A 24796-nucleotide genomic window follows, 5' to 3' on the forward strand; every position below is an offset into this window, starting at 1 on the left:
AGCCCGAAGCCGCCGCAGGCTGCAGCGACCTGCCAGCCGAGGATTACGGTGCATGTAGGAGCTGCCCATCCGTCGGCGCACCACTGCTGTGTGCCTGCTGAGCTCTGATGCTGTGTCTGATGTTGATCCATACCTGCTCGAACAACACAGGAAGATTCCAGAATAGCAGCATGATGGCCGATATTTATCAGACCTCTCTGAGGGCTTATCTAGGACTCGACTTTGACACACATTTTTGATCTGGAGATCAAAGTGATTTCAGATACGCCAGCCTGGTCTGACACCTTTTGATAGATATAAGGAAAGTCATTTTGCTCCGTTTTATGGAAAAACTTTGGTTCCCTTTCTGGCTCTGCAATTCTGGTACATTTGTGTTCTTAGGCATAAAATCCTTTTCTGATCTTATCTAATTTGTAATCCTAACGACAATAAATTAATACATTTATACCAAATATAGTAAAGTTATTCAGCCCCAATTCCACAAGCTTTGTGGTTTTTTATTTTTTATAAATAATTGAATTAAGTTTGAATATTTCAATTGAATTGGATCCTCAGAGAATTTGGGTTTTAAGGTTTATTGCGGCATTACAAGGAGAGCAGCCCTATCCTGCTCTGTATCTTTGTGTTTTAGATGTTTCCAAGCTTGGGACATAAGCTGCCACCTTTTGAACTCAAACCGTGATTCAGATTTTTTTTTTGTTCGTCGACTTAGTTCGGAGAGTCACTGTGCCGACGGCCCGTTCGATCAACGTGCACTCATTGAGTTCCTCAAGTGCCACAGCTCATCTACCAGCCTGCACCTGTTAGTCAGAGAATCCATCACCATTGTTAGCAAGGCCAACCCATGTAAAGCCGTGGCACGCAGAGGCAGGGCAAACGGCCGTAAATCTTTTGGCAAAGTTTATTGTTGACCCCTGGGTCGGCGAGCAGGCGGTCTGAAGTGACTGATGTTGCCGTGGCGGGATGATGAAGAGTGCCTCGGTTGGCGATGAGACGGCGAACTCGCTGCACAGATCAACGGGAAATGCTGAAGTGGGGGGAAAAAAATAAAATGCTTGTCGTTTTCGGCCGCCGTCTCAAACTGCTGTGCATGGTCACAGATTTATGTGGCTGCTGAGTTTCTTTTCAACTCAAAGTGCCTCTGAAGTTAAAAGTCAGACAGCAGTAGTATTCCAGATTTATCTGGATATATTATTGTTATTATACAAGGATTGCACGATTAGTGCTGTTCTTTTATCCCAAGCTGCTCCATTCCACATCTAAAATATACCACACTTATAAAACACATCTTATTCACATAGGGTCACGGTTCGGTTCACATCCCCGAGATCAGTGCAGGGGGGGGGGGAAATACCCAAATGCATAAGGATACATTTCTTTTCATTTATTGTGAACAGACAATGGTGGAAGTCTCAAAGACAAAATCCTCTTGCTGGGTACTGAGTATCCTCAAAGTTATGTTCAAATGAAAACGTGTGCATTACGGTAGGAGCTGTGCTTCAATTAGTTTCACTATGGCTATATTTTAACATTCAAAGCACCCAAACATCTATGTATTATTAAGGAGTGAAATGTAACGCGTGAACAAACACATCAGTCACACGTGAAAGTCAGACCCGCCCCCCCTTACCGTGACAGTTCAGCACAAATACACAAACTGTTACAGCCCTACAGTTGGCCTACATACAGTATATACCGAGTACTAAGTTGACTTTTCACAGGTCATTAGCAAAATCAGTATCTGAGGGCCGTTAATTCATAAGAATCATTAGAGGAAGAGTGAAAGTGATACGGACTGGCGCACAATGCCACACACACACTGATATGCCCACAAAGAGCACACATACCCACACACACATACCCACACACACACACACACACAGACTTAGAGCAGGGGCTGGGCATTATGTAATGGAATTAGTGCTCCTCAAGGTCTACATGGATCATGTGACCTGCAGGAACCCACTAATGCACTGAAGCAGCCGCTCTCAGGCACACCCTGACTCCATCGCTTTCCTCTGCTGGCCTAAACACATTTGGCATTATTTGTGCTGGCTAATAGACATAACACATGATCAAAAATCAAGGATTTCACATACGGGATACTAAGGATCGAAAATTGATTTACTGAAGTATTGCAATTTTTAAAAAAAGACATTGATTTTTGTAATGCCTAAATTGATGTAATTCAAATTAAATTGCTTAATTTTGGTTTATGCGGAGGTGGAAGGATGTTACTGCTTTTATTGTTGAATTTGGTGACAAGGTTCCTGACAATTTACTTCAGGACATCTATGACTACAGACTACAGAAAGTCAAACATTTTCGCTCTATCATTTTAGTTATTTCCAAAGTAAAAGTCTCTAAAAGTGTATGATTCAACTTTTCCACACGGTCTAGAAATAAGAACAAGGAAACAAAAGTCATAATATATCATGATATTGGATCACAATACATTTATAATCGGCAGCCAAGTATCAAAATAGGAGATGAGCATATATCGTTTCAGCCCTAACGGTCACAATATGCTGTGAGATGTTGTCACTGGCTGTCGTTATAATTGTATACATTTTTGAAATGTTTGAAAATGTAGTGCAGCTACGTATTTGTCACATATTCCAAAACTGACTTGAGATTGATCCTAGGCAAACAAACAAATCTGGAGTTATTAAATACTAAGTCTAATAGTAAAATGTGGATGGACACGCCTACACAATAATGCAATTTCATATATCGCCCTGTAAGAAACAATAGCTCTTTGATCATTGTGTTGTTCAGCTTGTGTTCGGACCGTGTCAGAGGCGTGGATTCAATTCTCTCACCGTGTTTGTTTTCCAAGCAACACGTCTCCAGTGACTCTTTTCTTCCACTTAGCACACATTCCTTCGTTGGTGGCTACATGTTAAGGATTATTAGCCTTTTTTTTTTTCCCTTTACAAAGGCAGTGAGAACTTAGCACAACAAGTCATACCGTGTCATTTTTAAAATATGACACGGTATGACTTGTATGACATTCACGGATTTGAGACGTCCCCCGTGTTGCAGTTAATATGACGTTCGGGGCTTAAAAAGCTATGATTGAATAAAAAAAATACTAATTACTTGATGCAATGGAAGTAAGTGCTCTTTGACAAGTAGTGTCACCTTTATTTCACCCATTGAGGCGTGCACGTGTGCAGGTGGTTTAATTGGTTTTGTGTGTGCGTGTGTGAGCGTGTGTGTGTGTGTGTGTGTGTGTGTGTGTGTGTGTGTGTGTGTGTGAATATCTGCACCATGAGAAGGGTGTCATGCATCACTGGGATTGCTGCTTGATGGCAGATGTAATGGCTCCTCTCTCTTCAGGCTCATCACTCAGTAACTAATCTATGCACACACACACACACACACACACATACATCCAGTTAAAATTCAACGTTATCGGGTCAAAGAGGAATACGTACTGTGAACAGCATTGGTTTTCGAGTTGTGCAACTTCAAAATGCCACAATCTAACGTCAGTGTTTTCCAGTCCTCGGTGTCCAGAACCAGCTGCCATCCATTCACTGGTATCACTTCACACTGTCTGATCCGAGAGAGCTCGCACCAGCGCTGATGGCCCGGGAACATGAGGGGAGACGAACCCAAACTGGGTGTTCCAGACGACTCTAAAAGTCCCTCTGCTACTTGTCCCCCCCCCGTGGGTGTGATCTGTTGCCGGTTGTGAATTTGTCATTCAAAAAAAGAGAGAAAGCCAATCAACAGTGCCGTGTGTCTCCCTGCACCCTCCTCCTCTGCTGTCTACTGTACAGAGCCATCGAGTTGGAAAATGCACTTTGTATAAATACTTCATCGCTAATTCAATTTTAAAGTGAAGCGACTGTTTGTTCTCTCATCAACGCCCTGAGCACATTACCTCCGCCAGCTATCTTTCTGTCTCTCTGCTTATTCCTGCTCTTCGCAGTGTTTGTCTCTCTGAATCCCGCCATCTTTCCCTCTTGTCTTTTTTTACTTCTCCCCCACCTCTCTCTCTCTCTCGCTCTCTCTCTCTCTCTCTCTCTCTCTTTTCCCTCCCTCATGTAGCTCGTCTCATTAACTGTTTGCCTGTTGTCCACGCCTCTTGGCCAAGGAGTTATATTATGTATTTGAAAAGGCTCATGGTGTCAATTTTTGTTTGTCATGTTTATTGTGTTGAAGTAAATAATCACAACTCCAATATTACATGTGAAATTGTGTTGATATACTACTAATAAGCAACAGCAAATACTGCACATTTTGAATGAAACATAATGTCACCCGGATTACGTTTATTAATCAACATCAAGAGGAAACGTAGTTAATTTACATTTCTGGCAAAGTGCAATATGTTGTTATTGAACGCATCAGTAAAATGTTCACTGACATCTTTTGCAGCTCACACTTGTATGGTTTTGTTGAGGCTATCATAGTACTTGGTTACGGTGTTGTTCTCTTTGTATGCAGCTGTTGATGGCAACCTGACCACCTCTGTGTGACTAGTGGAGATTTGTCGATCCTAAGCTGCATTACGATGCGGCGACAAAACATAATCTGGATTTTGGTTTAATTTCAGCTCGGTGGGAGTCATTGTTGTGTTCAGCTGTTATTTACTGTCACACTAGTGTCTCTCCTCTTCTCCCAGCCGGCGTTTCACCGGAGGGCGGAGCTTTGCACACACACTGTGTGCATTGAGCAGAGAGGCGACACTCAGCGGGCTGCTAGCTCGTTGCTCTCTCGCCACCAATATAGGCCGCTCTGTTTCTGCCACGTTGGGCTGAGAAAGTCACCCGTGTCGTTCTGTTGGGAGATGCATGACTCAAGTAAGAGTGGAAGAGCTATGAGTAAGGAGAAGTGTGCTGGCTGCTAGGCTAATTTCTGCAGTGTAAAATGCCATGGGGAGATTAGGAAGTGCCCTGTCTGAGAGCTGCTATGTGGAAAAACCTTATTTTTTTTGTGGATTACAGCACACTGCAGAGCGATTTATGTTTTGTTTTTGAAATGCATATGTACTGAGGTCGGTCACGCAGACACTGGCGTTGAAAAATGTCGTCAAAAATATGCATTTTTTATATTACAGTTAGATCTGTTGTAGTCAGATCTTTGGAGGTACTTTCAAAATGAAAAGGGAGTTTACATTGTTTTTCTGAATGCTTGAATTTGTTGACGAATATATAATACAGAAAATTGAGGACGCGATACATTGAGATGCGTCGAGATTAATCGTTGCCAGCTGAATCGTAATTGAATCGTGAGGCCAGAGATTGTTTACTACAACACAGAAATGCAGCAATTACTTTTGGGAAAGCAAATTAGAATAAATGATGAACAAATTAGTATAATATAAATGATGTGATGAATGATACTGCATGGCCCTTATGCCCCCCAATAGTCTGCTGTGCCATTAGTGCAAGTTATCACAATTTAGCCCACTGTGTTGTGTGTCCGTTGTTCATCATATAACCCTATTTAGAGCTATTCAAATGTGGAAAGTTTCCTGTTGGCTACTCAGTACTGAGCAAACTTAATCTGCTGACGAAGGCCAGGAAAAGTAGTTGAAAGGTCCAGAAAATGTCCAAGGAGCGGACATATGGATTGTTTCCTCGAAATTTAATGAAATACGACTGCAGAGAAGAAGCCCAGAAAAGTCAGCAAACAATGTATCCAAGTAGTTCATTCGTTACATAAGCTAGAGTACTATGCAGGAACCCTATGGAGAAGAGAGTCTGTACACATTCTGTAGCCTCCCTCTCAACAGTCTGTATACCCAGGACTCCAAAAAAACGATTTGAGGGCTTTATTTCTGGTATCTCCGACAGCAAAACAGACTCACTTTACATGTCAGTGCCGCTGCCGACAGCATTCAGGCAGCGTAGTTTGCTGTGTCAGAGCCGCTAACCACTTTGTCAGCTGCGAAATCCAAAAGCCAGGGAATGAATACACGTGGGCATCTGCCCTCATTCCAGCTTCTAATAGTCTATTATTAATGTCCCGCATCGGCGAGCAGTCAAGCAATTCGCACAATGCATAAGGCTGAAAATATGTATGAATGAGTCTAAAATAAATAGCCCTGACCCTCAAACAAATCTGTTTCCTTTAACCAGTGTGCGTCTGCATTATGAGCAATATGAGTGCTGCACTGTTGGGCTGTTATTTGACCGGTCAGGACGTGTTGCTCCGTCCACCACACCATACCAGATGGTAATGTACTGCTCGGTGTGCAGATTGAGCCTCATTAACTGAAATGGAGATTTTTCTCACTTGGAAAGCCGTTTTCCCCTGGCTGTCTTCTACCCCCCCCCCCCCACCTCTCGCTTCCTTAATGCCATGATGCTATTGACTGCAGCTAATTGATCCGACATCGATGCCTGTTACTTGACAAAACTAAGAATGTGGGATAGCAGGCATAGGGATGAAAACATTCCGCAAAACAGCAAAGCAGATCATAGCGAGTTTCTCTTCTGCTCAATTTCCTTTTCCTCTGTTTTTTTTTTCAGCGGTCTATCAGCAGTTAGTCATGCGCAAGCAATACAATGTGTTCTGTGTAGTGTGGCAAGTCCGGCAAACAATCAGGTAGCACAAATCATCCATAGGACAACCGTCCATTAGCTGTCTAGACACAGAGTTAGAGGATGAGTGTTATAAAAAAAAAAAAAAAATGTTAACACTGTTTTGCTAAATCAACCTGTGAGTCATACAATGTTTTCTGGCATTTTGATGATATCCAGTTAGCGGGAACACAGGAACAGATGGAAATGTTACACTGCTCTACATTCTCTTTTTAAAGAATTGCTGAGCCGATGAGGGACGTAATGACATGCAAGTGAAAGGAATAATACAGAGTTGTGTTTTGTCCCTGGAGAATAATCTTTGGCTTGGCATCCTGTCCTTCTATTTACTACTTGTTAGCTTCTGTTACAAACGTCAGCATGGCGCAGTGCCAGTGACGAGCGAGAGATTCTCTCATCGAGCACTGCTGTTACTGTGTGATCCGCCGCTTACTTCACATCAGCATCTACATCACGAGATCACTGGAGAGTCGTGGGATCACGTGTCCAATATTTCTTCATTGAATGAAAGGAAAAGAAAGGCACTTAAGGCTTTTTTCTGGATGAAAGATATGTTTATGCTCTTCTCCAGACTAGCTTCAGTACGGATGTGATTGACAGATGGTTCTGTGGAACAGTAGCATACCGATGCAGGGTTAGTGGCAGGCGGGAACCTCTGGTTGTGAAAAGTAAAGCCGATGCAGGTGCCTTAAACCTGCATTCTTTCTAATGGCCAGCAGGGGGAGACTCTTCTGGTTGGTAAAAGTAGTCTGATTGTGTAGAGGTCCATGAGAAAATTATGCTACTTCTCACTCGATTTATTACTTAAATAAACATTGTAAACATGAGGTTATGGTCTCAATCGCTACTTTCGGGTCTTCTTCAATGCAGCATGATGTTCAATTAGTAAATGATGGTCCCATTGACAATATAATAGACAATGAAGCAGGTTATGCTTTAGGGCGTGGCCACCTCGTGATTGACATGTTGCTACCGCAGCGTTGTCCAGTTTGGTCCATGTTTGTCATTGAACTTTAACCCTTTCACGGAGTGTTTTTAGTTCATGGACGTTAACTTAACCAAAACTGTCTTATTCAGTGCTCTGAAAACATGACCATGGCCAAAAATAGGCAGTGGCTTACTGCATCACTGTGTGTCACACTTTGTGTTTCTCTGTTCCAGAAGGACACAAGTGGATCACTGCAACGCCTGACTTGATTGATTCGTTGCGTGTGTGTCTCGAATTCTTACCTCCTCTCTCCCTCATGAGTTGTTACACCGTCGATCTCACATCTGTGACTCATACAAACACACACAGGCTACAATATTTGTGGATCGTGGCCAGATTGTAATGACGAAGAGAGTCTGACTGTTTTTTTTAAGGCGGGATGAGCGACCGACGGAGGTGACAGGGTGTGTTGCTGGCTCTGCACCAGTGGCCCCATGGGGAGAAGGCCAAGGTGAGAGGACAACACACCCACTGTCAATTATGCACATACCATACATACTGAAAACACCCCTTTAATCCTATGGCTTAGCAAGTTGAGGGTTTTTTTTCTCCTTCATCAGAATTCAAGTCACCAAGCTCTGGAACTGAACCATGCAAAACGTCTGAAGTGATTGATTGCACTGTAATTTCCATCCCCCGCATGAAAAGGAGAGAAAACAACTTTTGTTTTGTAAAAACACAGCATGTTATCTTCATCTCAGTTTACAAAATCTGTAGTTGCTGTATATTTGCATAGGGCACTAAGTGCCCACATTCTGCCATAAAAGTACTATAATCTCCCCCCATGCAAGTTGAACATATGAAATGATAAATGGGGTCAACAACAGGCATTGTAATGACCCAGTAAGAAAGTAGTAAGAAGTAACAGTACATTTGCCTCTGGTTATTGTAGATATTTTCATTCTATCTGTTTCAAAACGACTAGATTTCAAGAAATATCTGACAGAAATTGATACACAATGCTGTATTTCCCCAGAGTGTCTCACATCTCGTGGTTATACCGTGGTTTTAGGGGCCTTTTCACTCTGACATGAAATATTAATTAGAAAGAGGAATGCTTAATACACAGATTGTCCTCGAGGCGAGGTCATTGTGTGGTACGTGTTTGCTCCAATGCTAAAGGCTCTATCTTTTGATAGCCATGATAGTCTTGCAGCAGAGAAACAATGAACAACAATAATGAATGGAGCTTGCAATGGGATCACGCAAAATCAGGCCGGGGGGGGGGGTAAAGAGAGAGGGCCAATGGCCCCACATTCTAACCCCCTTCCTTTGGACCACACCCATCTTCAAACGTGTCCAGAGACAGTCAGACAAACAAACATCCTGTGGTGGTTCCCGCCTTAGTAGGTGTCTCCAGGACCCTGTTTTGCACACACACACACACACACACACACACACACACACACACAGAGAGACTCGCAAGGTGAAAACAATCCCAGCCACACACTGTCACGGCTGGTGAAGATGATGGATGGAGCTCTGAACGAAGTGCAGCTTTCTGCAAATGCAGTGTGTCAGCTCGTCTAGCCCATATTTTTAGCTCTCCCTGGTGCACAGGGTTTATTATAGCGCGAGCTTCGGAAAGAGCTCAGTGACTTCTCTTTGTGACATCATGTGTTATAGACATGCTGCTACCCACTTTTCATCCTCGGTCACCGGCTTGTGTTTCCGACAAAGCCTGATGATGCGTTTTTGTGAATGTATTGCTCCTCAAGCGACTCGCTTCTCTAATCTAGACTATATGGAAAACTTGTAGTTGGCCGACCTCTGGGGACAAGCCGCTCGCTTGCGGCTTTAAATGGGCAGACCAATGTGTTTAACCCCCTGCCGGACCTTCAAGGCCTGACCCTGCTATCAGGGGGTTTTGTCCCACTGACGAATGGCTCTTGGTGGGCTTAAAACGCCCCTTGCGTACCCGCACAGAGTGCTGAATCATGAGGAGTCGGCTCTATCGACCGGCCTCGGGGGAGTGGTCACCATCCCCGCGAAATCTATCAGACCAGCCATAGCAATCTGTGGGCTGAGGATAATACCATTTTCTCCTACGGTGGCAGCTTGAGATGATTTGCCATTCGTGTGGTTCTGGTTGTGATGTGATTATGTTTCTTAACGGCATATGCGCTTTAATTGCACGTCATCTTCACTTCGTGTCATAACCTTTTTAAAATACCAGATACCAAAGCACCAGATTTGACAGCTTGTTTTAAAACAGAAAGGGGCATTTTTTTTTTTTGGTCCCCGGTGCTTTAAGGGCTTCACACTACTTTTCCTCATGCTATTGCTGTGTCATTGACATTTTTTTTAGAAGCAGTAGTCATAGTGGTAGTTTGTGAAATCACGGTAACAACAGGAGGTAGCCACGGCCCTCCTGCGATCTTGTCTTCTAGTTCGTCTGTCGTTCGTTCTTTGTGATTTTTTTTCCCTCTCCCTCTCTCAGCGCGAGGCTTACTGCTATGACTCTGCACCCACTGGGTGATTAGAGATGACCCGCTGTCGCTGACACAGACATGCACAGCGGGGCGCGCGCAACATGCAGCTGCCGCATGTTTGCGCAGATATGCAAACACACATGGATATACAGTAAACACGGATAATTCGTATTGCGTGTATAATTAATGCTTCTCACACTGGTGCTCGAAAAGCAAAAATGATCTCAGCTTCTTCCTCTTTCAGTCCTCTCTGACATGCGATGTGTTGCGCAGGCAAGATTTTTCAACTCTGAAAATGATGAAAGCATTTAGGTGCACGTTTCCAGTGAAAGTTCATATTTGTGTTTGTATCTCTGAACGTGTTAAACCGCACGTGATGAGAACACAAATGATCAAAGAAATGACTGCACCTTTCTTGCTTTGCGGTGAATATTGAGGTGCACATATATATTTTTCACAGCATGTGTGATTCACACTCTTGTCACCGTCACAAAAACAGAAAGAGAGAAAACGGCTCTGGTTTTGATGTTCAGCAGTCTTCCCGTCATTGTGTCGATCCGTCCTCCGGATCGTTTGCCCGAGAAAGTAGAGTGAGCGATATGGGGGAAAGGAAACACATGCACTCACGAACACCACTCTGAATAAGCTGTGTGGGTGGGAGCGAGGTCACGACCACTGTTCGTGCGGAGGCCCTGTGACTTGATTGTCAGCTGACTCGAGTCTGCCGTGAGGAGCATATGTCCTCCTCCCGCGAACCGCCTGTTTTGCAGCACGGCTTAGCGTGACGTCGCATGTCACGGTGCGTGACCACGCCGACACGCCTGCACATGAATTGAGCCCTGTGTACATCTTTAAAATCTGGATTTTTTTTTTTTGGGGGGGGGTGCACCAGCATTCACATGCAGGTCGAGAGTGTGCGTTTGGATGTGTCGTGCGCCTGTCAGCGTGCTCTTGTGAGTTGGTGTGTGTCAGATCCAGAGCCCTCTACAGTCCTGATTCATGACACGGGTGATTTGGTAGTCAGTCAGTCAACGTCACGGTAGGGCAGCAGCTCCTGACCCCCCCCCCCCCGCCCATCTATCTCCTCCTCCCAGGCCACGATCACAGATACTCTGTCATCTAACGTCCAACTGTGCTTTCAACTACTGAGTCATACTGCAGTGACCTTACTGTGACTGTCGACTTTTGTGGTATCTACTCTCGTTTTGTTGGTCACGTTGATGCTTCGTTTGTCCGTATTCTTTATTCCACTTGAGATGAAATATTTTCTTTATTTAGTTGCCCCTGCACAATTAGGCATTTTTCTATATCAAATGTTCTATTTTGTTGCTTGAAAACAAGCTACCGTTCATTGTGACTCAGTAGCGATTAGCATATAGGCTAAAAAGGATGACTACTACTGTAGTTATTTACAAGACATGGCTTGACCTCTTTTATTTGCCAGACGTTCAGAGGTATATCTGCAGATATATCTCTGATCAGTCAAGCTGAGTGCATCATACTTTTTTAGGTCTCAAGGGTTTCACATAGAGTTTACAGGTGTATGTTTTAACAACACTCTTCACGGGCACGATATTTATTACATTTAATGTCAGTTCATGCGGGAACATAAATAATGAACACCGTATAACAAAAATAAACTCCTTGCCCACTGAGCTTTTAAAAGTGATCCTAGTATTCCATATACATATCTCTGTTATTGTGCAATACAAAAATTTTGGTATATTGCCACTAGTAGTAAAGAAATACAACCACCAAATAGAATACGTAAGATTTTGCCAACACAGTAAAATGTCTTCAGACTGGATGCAACAAAGCCCAAAGGTGATGGCAATGACCTCAGTCTCGGATCGAGATCACCTCAAAATGAACAGATGACAGATGGATGGGGGAGGGAGAAGTGATGAACTGACAGCGCTGAAACAGGAAGTGTTACAACCGTTGTCTACTGAGACAACAGAGCAGAGGGTGAGAGTGATTTTAACTGTGTGTGTGTGTGTGTGTGTGTGCGTGTGCGTGTGCGTGTGTGTGTGTGTGTGTGTGTGTGTGTGTGTGTGTGTGTGTGAGAAAGAGATAATGTCTGTGCATGTAAATTAAAAAAAAGAAAGAATTAGCTGGTATGATGGGAATTTCATTATTTATGGCATGGTTCCTAAATCCCAATCCAAACACCCAATACTCGTACACACCAACTGATAGACGGATGAATGGACCATAGTTGTTCCCAAAGACTGGTTTGGGACCCACAGGTGGGTCGCAGGAGATTTTATTTGGGTCGGCATTAAATTTGCAGAATTTCTTCAATTTGTCTTTCATTTAACGTTTATATCTGCAGTTCATTTTCGAGCCACATGAGGGAGCCTGAATGTTCGTATTTTCCTGATCATTCTTGCCGATGTTTAACTTGTATTCTCATATGAAAGGTCGGCGTACTTTTGTCTAGAAGAAATAGAAATAATTAGCCTGTTGACTGCATTTGTAAATTGTTTAACATGTGTATATATTTTCTATAACACATGCATACAGCAAAGTCGTGAGGTATCAGACGTAGAGCTCTTTGAAATGGCTGGTTCACCTATTCAAGATAATATAATAATAAGGTTGATGTTGAGCAAATCCCCAGATAGAGAGTTTGGGATAGACTGTACTGCATATAACGGTTTATATTTGGACATATAGATTAATACACAGGCTGTAATAAAAGGCCGAACCATTGCTTGGACAGATGTTATCGGGGGGGGGGGCGTGCTGACTCGTTGAGTTTAAACTGGGGTAGCAGAGCGGTGTAGTGACTACACAAACCTCCCTTCGTCCCGTCTTATCAGGAATCATTGACCTTCGTTGAAGACAACACATCTCCATCGTCCCCAGAGGTGGTGCTCTGTATCCGACCGTGACCTCCGACCTCCTCCTGTGGAGGAATTACAAGTAAAAAGAAAATCTCCCAGTTGGGAGTTTCTTTGCTCTAAGACACCCATCTCTCCCATCACACACACACACACACACACACACACACACACACACACACACACACAGATAGGTTGCTTTAACACATGCCTTCTCTCGCCCCTCCTCTCTCCATCCTTCTCACTTACACCTGACCTCCACTTCTCCATTTCACTGTAGAAGCCATGTCCACACTAGCGTAGTTGTTCCTGCTGTTGCTTTTCAACCACACTAAAGCCAGCATCTTCAAAATGATCGGCTTCAATATGAAGACATTCAGTCCTTTTCACCTGTTCTTCCTATTTCCTTTTTCTCCTCCACACTCCTCCCTACCTCCTCTGTCCTTTTTCCCCCTCTTACTCATTCATTATGTCGTTACCCTCTGTCCTCTACACCTTCCTTTATTCGGTTGAACGCTATCAGACGCCCCCCCCCCCCTCTCTCTCCTGTGTGCCCTTCCTGTCTTTCTTCTCCTTCTCTATCCATCACTCTGGCTCCTCCCTCCGCTGACTGCTGTCACAGTGATTGCATATCGGCCATATGGTAGGTAGCGCAGCGTTCATTGACCAAGTGCAGCTGAGTGCTTTGCATTAGTTATGCACACATGACTTTCAGACATAGTGGCTCCCTGCTTCCGTGTCTATCCCCTTCTTCCTTCTTTGCTGTATTTGAGTGTGTTAATGCACCATTTATGAGTTACCAGTTTGCTCCTATCTTCTCCTTTCACGAACGACTTTAAGCCATTAAAAATGCCACTTTGCTCACATTGAACTGAACGTATCAATTGTATTCTTTCAAGTGCACGGTTTTCTAAGCATGCAGGTTATTGGATTTGTGCCGATATCTGTTATGTAGATATTTCCCGACTCATTTTGGCTGGCGCTGTTAGCGAAAAACACACTTTGTTTCCCCAGTAATTGCAGAGAAGCTTCAATCTGGTCTCTCCTGGAACGGAATTTACATATTATTATATATTTAAGCTCAGTGTGAGAGTCTTTACCGTGTCATTTACTGTCACCTCTCCTTTGATCTCTGTGTTTCACGTCGCCGTCTTTGCTTTTTGCAACCATTGAACGGAAGTGACCATATTTGGAATGCGGTGGCGTGACGTAGAGACGCCGTAGCGGCAGCAACCTGTCAATCACAGTAAGCCCGCCCTAAAGCATACTCCGCTTTATGGTCTATATTTTACTCTAAATGGGACACGCTGTATTGAAGAAGACTTGAAACTAGCGATTGAGACCATAAACTCATGTCTGCCATGTTTACTGAGGTGATAAATCAAGTGAGAAGAAGGGTCATTTTCTCATCGACTTCCATACAATCTGACTTCTTCCTGCAACCAGAGGTCATCATCTCATTTGCATATCATATCGGAGGAAATGTTCATTTCTGGCTGATGTCGACGTTTCCTTTTTAAAGCCTTTGTCTGCCGATTCCAATGACATGGTGATATCATTGTGCATCCCTAATGATTTATATAAAAAATATTTTGTTTGGTATTCGCAACAATTATTCATACTACAATGTCATCAATATAATACAAACACCGTATGAATACATTTATGGAAAATTACTGATTGCTGATAGCGCCATCTTGACCAACACCTACCCTCCGGTTCCCCCTGAGGTAAACACTGTTAGCTCTGTCAGCATTTTTGCCATTGTTTGCACTGTTAGCACTGTGAGCAGCGTTAGCAACACGCTGGCACGCAGTCGACATGTTGAGAGGCCATGGAAATGCTCCTAATCTGGGATCTTGCACCTTTAAAACTATTAAAAGTGAGAGGCACACACCTTCCTCATGCCCGCATACATGTGAGGTCAGTCACATCAGGTCCTGGATGATCAGACGCAGCTGAAATCTGTGGTTCTGAATTGACAGCGCTTACCTCTTAACATTGATTGGGCAATCACAGGACAGCTCCACTCCAAAGCTAATGTGGCTTCAGCCAATCAGCCCCAAGCCTCTTACCACACAAAATGGAAATAAGGAAAACCGCACAAACATCGAGGAAAAAACACGACTTACGACTGATGTGACAATATGTCACAAACAGGGTCTATTATCTTAGCTTTTTGGATGATATTAATGTTAATCTGTCAGAATTATGGAACACTTTGACAAACAGTATACTAAAGCTCTTCATGTATTTTCTCTGCAATGTTGCCATTATGTCACATCTGGAGATATATCACTTCTTCTGTGTTATTGAAATGCATGTTCAGACATTAGTTGGCCGGGCACCGGACCTTTCAGTTTAGGATACTGAGACGGGGTCGGGGAGCCCAGGATGTCAGCACAGACTGATGACGTCAGCGACAGACTCTCAGGGACGGCTCTACCCCAGCATGCTTTGCCAGTAGTATTTCTGCAGTGCTCATAAATATTGAAAGGTTATGAAAGGAGCAGGTTGAGGGAGAGAGGGAGAGAAAGAGAGAGGGGGGGTTGCACCAAGCTGTAAGAGATGCACGAGGGTGAAGGAGTGAGAGAGAGGTCGAAGGAGTAATGACGAGAAATGAGTGGAGGTGATGCGTAGCTGAGCAAATGAAGACGCTCTCCTGGGAGTGAGAAGTTCAGGGCTGTCTCTCTCTCTCTCTCTCTCTCTCTCTCTCTCTCTCTCTCTCTCTCTCTCTCTGTCTGTGTCTCTCTCTCTCTCTCTCTCTGTCTGTGTCTCTCTCTCTCTCTCTGTGTCTCTCTCCTCTCTCTCTCTCTCTGTGTGTCTCTCTCTCTCTCTCTGTGTGTCCTCTCTCTCTCTCTCTCTCTCTCTCTCTCTCTCTGTCTGTGTCTCGCTCTCTCTCTCTTCCTCTCTCTCTCTCTCTCTGTCTGTGTCTCTCTCTCTCTCTCTCTGTGTCTCTCTCTCTCTCTCCTCTCTCTCTCTCTCTCTCTCTCTGTCCTGTGTCTCTCTCTCTCTCTCTCTCTCTCTCTCTCTCTCTCTCTCTCTCTCTCTCTCTCTCTGTGTCCTCTCTCTCTCTCTCTCTCTCTCTGTCTGTGTCTCTCTCTCTCTCTCTGTGTCTCTCTCTCTCTCTTCTCTCTCTCTCTCTCTCTCTCTCTCTCTCTGTGTGTCTCTCTCTCTCTCTCTCTCTCTCTCTCTCTCTCTCTCTCTCTCTCTCTCGTGTCTCCCTTCTTTTCTGTGCTGTTGGCTGAAACCGGACCTTGAAATCATGGAGGGGGGGGGGGGTCCATGCCACCTGGTCAAATCTTGAATGCAAAGAAATCGCTTGGTAAAAAGACAGAAATGTGTTATTTCTTCCCCTGTGTGTGTGTGTGTGTGTGTGTGTGTGTGTGTGTGTGTGTGTGTGTGTGTGATGTGTGTGTGTGTGTGTGTGTGTGTGTGTACGTACGGCACATCTGCAGTCTGCTGGATTATTCTCAAGAGACAGTGGATTATGAATTTAGGGTTTGGACTAGAAAGTTAAATGGAAGAATAATAAATTATGTATCGTAGAGGAGGATGTAACAGTGTTTCTTTTGGGCTGCTTGACACTGAAAGAGGTGACGATTGTTTGGAAGTTTCAATACCTGCTCTGTTTCCATAGTGACTGTTCTACTCACCTTCGTACGCTTTCTGACACGTGAAAGCATTTCAAGTTGCTCTCCTGTCGTCGTAAAGTCATTACTGAGATCGTAAATCTGCATTCTGCGTCACATTTTTATCCCTGAACGCCAGCATCAAGACAGAAGCAGGAGTATTGTAAGTGTGTAGATATGTGTGTGTGTGTTGCTGGTATTGTATTGCATTATATTTGTGTCCCAGACTGGAATCTAAACATGCACATCATATAATTTCCCCAATAATCAGCGTGTGTGTGTGTGTGTGTTGGATGTTTCCTTTTTTTATATATATATATATATATATATATATATAAATATATATATATATATAATAGGAACATCCAACCATATATAGAAAAGCAGGCTTTGATTGTAATGGCTTGCAGAAGCAGTGGCCTGACAGAGGCTATAAATATTTCAGATGCTCTGTTTTAGCGCCGGGAATAGAGAAGACAACAGGAAGATCCTCGTTTTGATGTCTCTCTCATTGTCTCACGAGGGAAGAGGGCTTCTGGTGCTCCGCGAAATATATTCATCTCAACAAATCACTCAATCATCTATTCAGTCCTCAAAGCTCGTCTTTATTTTTTAAGATGAAGAGCAGCTATATAAGCTTCAGATGAGCAGCCCCATGGTGGACATGGGCCGGAGTGCACCTATAGATATGTTAGACCGGTCTACTGGCCGGTGCTAGTTTTACTTCCAGACAGCTCTACTCCCCAATATGTGTTTGTTTTGTCATCACAATGACGTGACGTGAGCATCAGCTAGTAGCTATTAGCACCTGGATTCTTGATCTGACCTGGATTGGGATTATGATTGTGGTTTTGTATTGACATGAGTACATGAGTGTGCAGTCTATGCTGTACATCAAACAACATCAAACATCTTAAAGAACCTCTCCTATTAGAAAGCTCTGGTGCGGTTGGTTAACTTAGCATGGAAGCTCATCTGACGTCTCACTGTCTGTCTGTTTGGCGTTAATCAAATCTTTCTTTCAACAATCTGAAGAGCTTCGAAAAGCCACACTGGCTCTCTTAACAAGCCAATTATTTTTTAAGGGAGTCTGACGCTTAGATTTGTATGACAATAAGAGAAAATAATAATGGTCGTGACTATCAAATGCATTCTTTCAATTTTGAATTTTTCACACCATGTGTTGGTGGTGTGCTTCTATCTAACTCGTGCAGGCTGTACCTGTGCGTCCGCGGAGCACCATCTTACGCTCGTACACTCCTGCCATCCGTCCATCAATACTGGATCAACTCCCACTCTGTGGAGCTTTCTGGACTCCATTGATTTTTCATTCTCGGGGTCTATGACTTCATCTTGCCGGGCGTAGACACTCGCTGTTGAAATTATCTCCGCTTCCCTGGGCTGTGATATAAAATCACGACACCTCATTTACGGATGGAGGCTACTATCATTTATCATGTGGCTCCTCTGTAACCTGACCTAATGGTTTACATACTGGACATTGTTCTAAAATCCCTCAGAGTGACATAAATATTACCGGCACACTGTCAAATATGTCTGGCAGATAAAAGAACTCAACAAAGCAGTCTTTGATGTTTGATGTTTGTCACGAGTAGTATGTGAAATACCAATTATCAGATTTGAATGACACTAAGTTTGTCAGAATGGCAACAGTAACTCAGGAAGTTCACTACTGCTTATCTGTTTTGTTTTTTCTGTATCATTTCTTTGCCATCGCTGATCAGCGTCTGATGAAAGTTATAAAGTTCACAGGTCACAATGAGGCGATTTATTTCTGACTGCAGTGGGATTTATTTCTTCCTTACCTGAAGGGTCTCCGGGCAGAAGGTGTGGTGTGTGTGAAAAATAGCTACGGTGAGCGTCACCGATTGTCCAGAGCCGATGTTTCATCGTGATTATACTGAACGGCCTTTTTTCATTAACTCCGCGCCTTCCTGCCAAGGGCAATGATTTACAGTTGGAGGCCTAACAGGGAACTGGGGAACGGCTTGAAGTGATGCGGAACCGAGTGGGAAAGAAGAGACGGTACCAGTGATATCAGAAGTGATAGATTCGGTGTTCCCGTGCTGCACCGTGAGGGTTTCAGCAGGTTTAGAGGTTCCTTTCTCGTCCCACTAGAACATCCTATGATAAAAACATGAGCACCGCGGGGTACTGAAACATCCCAAAATGGCTTGCTGGATGAGTTACGGGTGTGTGTTAACACACATGCATCTGCTTTTGCTTTCTTTTTGAGCTCACTGTGAGACAGACTTGACAGCAGGGGCCTGCAAGGCTTCTACTGCGCCGCTTCCTGCTGTCAGAGCCTGCAAATCATTGGGATTTGTGCGTAAATTCACCCTCTACTGTGGGACTCTGCATCGTATGTGTGTGTGTGTGTGTGTGTGTGTGTGTGTGTGTGTGTGTGTGTGTGTGTGTGTGTGAGGTCGCTCGAGAATCCCTCTCTTTGTGGTTCTTTGTTTAAACCCATGAGGGTTCATTATTGTGATCCATCTCCCTCCCTGTTAGTGCCAACATTCACATACTGTGGCGTCCATGCGGCTATTTTTGGTTTCGGTGTGTGTGTGTGTGTGTGTGTGTGTGTGTGTGTGTGTGTGTGTGTGTGTGTGTAAGGTGATTTGTCTTCATGTGCATATTTAGTATTTTATGAATGCATTTTGTGTTAATGCTCACAATGAGAAACAACCACCATTTTTTTTTTTCATTTACACTCGACTGTCCACCAGGATACACCCACAATATGCTGTGTCAGCTTCATGCAGCGTGACAATACGACCTACTCTCCCAGCTAGAGCTCTCTGTAGAGATGGATCGGAAGACGGTCTTAAGGATAATAAAGACATTTTTACGTCTCTCTCTCGTTTCTTTGGGGGGGGGGGTTCCCTCTCCCTCTCCCTTCCTGTCTGCATCTCACTCCTCTTTTCTGCCTTCTAATTAATGATGTTAGACTGGAAACATCAGCGTTGAACTTCCTACACACTCTCACATTTACAAACCGATGTGTTTTCCGCTCTACAGACGGCAGACATAGACACACCTAGGAATAAGCTTTACTAGTTATGAATTGATCGTTTATAGTAACTCAAAGGTCCCTTAGCTAAATTAAAGTGCTCAAATAATCTGATGTAAATATATGTACTTTTTGGCCCGTGTTGCACTTGTGTGGCACGCAAATCGTTACTCATCATTTTGTTGGTTAGATATGAGGATCGACCGTTCTCTTGGGTTCATTTTACAAATACTATAACAATGCGGATGATGAGAGTGACGCTGTGATGAAGATCGCTCCGGCTTCTTATCAACCACAACCGTTCTCGACATAAACAATGAGAATTGTGAAGAAATTGACGAGAGAGTTTCACAAAAGATGCAGTTATTACTACTATTATGATAAAATGGTACAAACCAATATCGCTGAGTCAGCAGAAAGCATAACATAGTGTAATGTTTGTCTGTATTATACCTTCATAATGAGCCTCTTCTCTTTCTGCAAATTCGATACTCGATAAAATGAATAATTAAAGGTCTCGCTTAGTAAGCATAAACTTATACATATCCTGTGCCAACAGTAGTAATACAGTGTAGTAGTAGTAGTAGTAGTAGTAGGAGTAGTAGTAGTAGGAGTAGCATGTATTTCTACAAGCTCCTTCGAAGTTGCAGTGCAAAGGAGATGAGATGCATGTCGAGCGGAAGAAGAAGTCTCAACTTGAAGGGACGCACGGACTCATTCCACAATCAGAGGCGACGGGAGCTGTCGCTGCGATAAGTACATGCATCCAATGTTCTGCAAATGACGTCGGTCAGAGAAGACCCACAGTACAGAGAAGCCAAAGAGCTTTAATGACGCTCAGAGGTTGGATGTCTCCCCGACTGCTTATCATAGGAAACAGTACAGTGTGCAGTGCAGCTAGCCTACAGCCAAGACAATGAAGACGAGTCCTTCAATATTCCAATGTTTACGAACACTTATTCCACATTCTCACATCATTAAATCAGTCATACAAATGTAAAAAAATTGAAATAACACCGACAACAGCTTATTTAACAGCTTGTATTTTGATACATCACCCAATGTTCTGTGCGCCTCGGTGCCATATGTGTTTCTTTAGACGGAGCGAGGTGTTTGTCGTCTTGTGAAATTGTTTTCGGTCAACCTGCGTTTCTGTCATTCGTGCCAGACCATTTAGTGTGTGTGTGTGTGTGTGTGTGTGTGTGTGTGTCATCATATGTGTGTTTGTGCACAAATGGGTCTGTTTCACACTGTGTGCGTCTGTATGCAAAATGTAGATGCGGAATATCGAAAAGGGCCTGGAGACCACTTATGAAACAGCAACACCTTTTTTTTTCCTTTCAGTTTCCACACGTGTATGGGGGGGATGTAGTTATTAGGCCTTCGCTATCAGCGTCTGAAGTCTCTCCCCTCTTCTGGCTTTTTTTTTTTTTCCATGTCTACATGATTATTTTTGGCTCGGCATAAAGCTTATGAGTCTGTGTTTCGTTGCGAGGATGTTCAATCAGATCCGTGTCGGTTAGCCACACTCAAGGCCCAAGGTGAACAGGATCGTAACGCAAAGAAAAGACTGAATGCCATTGTGATTCTCTTCAACCACGACAATATATATATATATATATATATATATATATATATATTCCCGCCATGTGAGTTTATAGATTTGATACCTACCATACCATGCAGATTGAAAGATGATTGTCATGACATTTGGAATATATGCTAATATTGTATTATGTGCATGTTAAAAAAAATCATATCACTGATTAGCCTAAAAGGTTTCACTTAACATCAGACCAGTGTGTATATTGAATGTGTATATTGAACCATGTAAACCATTAATCACGTATTAACCGAGTGTCATCTAGGCTATGTGTTTATACGATGGCATAGTCTTGAGTCATTTCATTCTCATCAGTCTTGAAGGTGTTAGCTACACATGTAACGCCAATACAGAGCAATATCTGGGTGATGCTAAATAACCTTTTGTCTTATTCCAACCAGTTCACATGTTGCTCTTTTCCGGTATCATATGTCTGCCATTAACGGTCTGGTCTTGTCTTGGTGTTGTCTTGGCTGGTGTGTGTTGTCTTCTAGGCTCATATGGTTCAGCGCAGACTAAACCAGGTCAGTATTGTGGGTTCTGAGAGGCGGAAGCCTGAGGAATGTGGCTCTTTAATAACAGAGTAAATATGATGTTTGTTTACATCCTTGTGTACACTTTGCTTCTTTCCGCAACACTTTTTTTGTTTGTGTCTCATCATCAGCTGCAGTGGGGTTTCTTAAAGGCACGGCAAAAAAAAATTTGTCGGCTTTTCCAAGTCTTGTATTTACAGGACCAATGAATATCTCTACTGATATTGTAAGGTGGACATTTACCTCGAGACAACATTAGAGAATCAGTCGAATTCTTGAATATTTCTGTTTACATTTGGTAAATTAGAGTAACCGACCCCACTGGCAGATTTTCTTTCTTGATAAAAGTCTGGTTTAAACTTAAACTTAGCACACAATTCTGTTGTTTCTTGGATTGACTGTGGTGATGGTCGTGTGTTGCTGTTGCTTCTTTTCGTGTCCTTGTGGTTGTTGTGCTCAGGGAAACTGCTGCGTTGTTGTGACCTTTGCCGGCAAAAGTTGGTTTCCGCTCAATTGTGCTTCCCCAGTGGTGTTGTGTCTCCTCCCCTCTGTGTATTCTAGTTTTGACTTGTAGAATGTGCTGTGCGCTGATTTACAATTCAGACCGTTAACGTTTAATATTTATGATCGCCTGGACTAGCCATGTGTTCACTCTGATGGTATGTATGTCTGTTTCCTTTCCACTTTACTCATGTGAGTTAGTCGATGTCTGTAAGGCCATGTCTTATTCTTGATAGGGCAAATTCTGCTTTACTTTTATCCCTGACCTTGGTTATTTTTTTGTCTATTTTTCATATTGGATAATCACTAGAAAACACAGCTTATAAAAGGGCAACTGTCCCCACATTGCTGCCTCTGGCTTACAAACCCCTATCTTCACAATGTATGAGCTCGAAAGCTTTATTTCATATTTCAAACCTAATCATTAAGAGTTTGACTCCTCCCCACATTCTCAAACTTAAAAAACATCTGGTCCTCTTGAGGAATTATATGAAGTGTGAAGAGATTCAAATGTATGTAAAGACAGGTTTTCTGAAAGTAGAGCGCCTGGAAGTTGCAAAAAACGAAACATTGTCCATTAAGAGAGTGTGACATTGAAAATCCAAAAATCCAAAAATCCCTGCAGCAGATCAAATTGGCTCAGCGGCTGAGAATCGGGTTGATAAACAATCAGTGTCTCTCCTATCTTACACACATTACACAAATCTTAATTCATAAATCTTAATCACCCGAGGCAGCAGACTATGGGACATAATGGGACATACATACATACCTACATTTCCACGTTGAGGTCACAAATGCACCGAAAAAATAATCCATAATAACTTTTCAGCATATTTTACTTAAAGTGTCCTGAGAGAAAACTAGACTTCTGCCTGTCCTCCTCTGACACGTCCCTTCAGTGAAAGCCTGATTCGTATCTTAGCAAAAAGGGAGTCTGACTATATAAGCAAACATTTCAGAGATAGAGAGAGGGTTATTTGATCCATATATTACAAACAAAAAGGGTGATGGTATTAATAAATACGGGAATATCAGATTTAAAAAAAATCAGATTTACTACACAGGCAAAGTACGGGATGAAGTGATCCAGTAATCTGATTATTTGGTGTAACTGGCACGTTGATAGCAAATCCAGTGAGCTGTCCAGGATTGGACACACAGCCTTAATCTGCGATAGAGGGAGGAATGAAAGGAAGGATGGAGGGAACGGTAAAAAAAAAAAAAAGAAGAAGAAGAAGAAGAGGGAAATGGAACTGCAGAGACGGTAGTGGAGCAGGGAGCAGAATGGATTCCAGTCTGACAGCAACATGAACACGAGCTGGTGAAGAACGAGCTTCTAGAAGGTGCTGCAAGATTTTTCATTTTCGGCAAACTGTGGCCAGCTCTCTCTCTCTCTCTCTCTCTCTCTCTCTCCCTCCCTCTCTCTCCCTCTCCCTCCCTCTCTCTCTCCCTCTCTCTCTCCCTCTCCCTCTCACACGCACTCAAATTGACCAGCCCTAATTAACAAACTCACGATGATAAATGAACATAGAGAACTGGTTCATGAAGCAGTGGGGGTGGAGTCATGGGGATGCAGGTGGAGGCTGTGATCAGGAAAACAGCACATATCACCAACACAATTATGCACAGATGGAGAGAAACATAAAAGGAGTTTGACTGTGAAACACTGAGGATGACACGTCACACTGGCTTTAACACAAGCAGTGTGAGAATACTGACAGTCAGAAAAACAAGTGAACGCATCGTGTAAATGTATACGTATATCGAAGCTAACGACACGTTGCACAGAATACATGTTCTTCTCACATACGAGCTTCTTTAATTATAGAATATTCCTAAGGATCTCTGCATGATGTGACAGACACCTAAAGCACACAGCAGCAGCACCAGGGGTTGTTGAGTCGGAGAGGCTCCTGTCACTGGCTGTTTGAAGTGCCGTCTCTCAGCACTCTCGGCCTGAGTAATAGCTCTCGTGTTCAAAGCAAAGAGATGAGATAGTGAATATACACTTCTCAGACATGTATGGGCTGCAGGAAGAGAGGGAAACAGAGGCACGCAGGGAAAGACACACAGCAACGGATGCTAGTGGACCAAACTGTATTTATTCACCTCTGCACACTTCATATAGCTGTAGAAAATAGGAAGCGGTTTGGTGGCAGGCCAGATACCTCTGAAAAAAAATCACAGAATTATTTCTAATAAAATTGAACTAATTTGTACGTGTTGTTTATTTAAAGTAAGATAATTTACAATATTCCAGTTATTTTGGCATATGTGGTTTTTTTTTTTCTTTATTGGGTTATTTGGTTAGGGACAATGCGCATTAATAAAACATATATATAGATTTATAATCTGTGCTTTATCCACCATTTTTGAACAGAAAATAACGGGAATAAATTGGAAATAAAAGTAGGGTGTTGATTCAGGGAAGGTAAATTGGTAAATAATCATTTGCTTGTTAGAAAAAAACCTAAAGCAATGCATTGGTGCACAAAAACAAAGAACATTTGGCTCCCTATGCATCTGCACAAAGGGAAGGAGGGAGGAAAAAAACGAGTCATTTGAAAAGGGCAGGCGTATCTTTCAGCCATTCAGCGTAATTAACCACTTGAGAATAACATCTCAAACGGGTACACATTGTTGCCGGTGACAGGGGAGGACAGAGGG

The 24796-nt window shown here is 43.1% G+C and overlaps 1 protein-coding gene across 6 annotated transcripts in view; it reads left to right on the forward strand.

Moving 5' to 3' along the window:
• ank1b (ankyrin 1, erythrocytic b) overlaps nt 1–24796 on the forward strand; it is a 67232-nt gene that overhangs the window by 6677 nt on the left and 35759 nt on the right. The window lies entirely within an intron of this gene.

Source organism: Cebidichthys violaceus, unplaced genomic scaffold (assembly GCF_023349555.1).
Source record: "Cebidichthys violaceus isolate CVI_PGR_0920_01 unplaced genomic scaffold, fCebVio1.0.p SCAF_12, whole genome shotgun sequence".
NCBI classification, from domain to species: domain Eukaryota; kingdom Metazoa; phylum Chordata; class Actinopteri; order Perciformes; family Stichaeidae; genus Cebidichthys; species Cebidichthys violaceus.